Below are 452 nucleotides of genomic sequence, written 5' to 3' on the forward strand. Positions count from 1 at the left end.
AAAGACGCTTACTCTTTGGAAGGAAAGTTATGACCAACCTAGATAGCATATTCAAAAGCAGAAACATTACTTTGCCAAAAAAGGTCCGTCTAGTCAAGGCTATGGTTTTTCCAGTGGTCATGTATGGATGTGAGAGTTGGACTGTGAAAAAAGCTGAGCACTGAAAAATTGATGCTTTTGAACTGTGGTGTTGGAGAAGACTCTTGAGAGTCCCTTGGACTGCAAGGAGATCCAGCCAGTCCATTCTAAAAGGGATCAGCCCTGGGTGTTCTTTGGAAGGAATGATGCTAAAAGCTGAAACTCCAATACTTTGGCCACCTCATGCGAAGAGTTGACTCATTGGAAAAGACTCTGATGCTGGGAGGGATTGGGGGCAAGAGGAGAAGGGGACAACAGAGGATGAGATGGCTGGATGGCATCACTGACTTGATGGACATGGGTTTGGGTGAACT

This window comes from Bison bison, unplaced genomic scaffold, assembly GCF_000754665.1.
Source record: "Bison bison bison isolate TAMUID 2011002044 unplaced genomic scaffold, Bison_UMD1.0 scf7180017864291, whole genome shotgun sequence".
Lineage (NCBI taxonomy): Eukaryota > Metazoa > Chordata > Mammalia > Artiodactyla > Bovidae > Bison > Bison bison.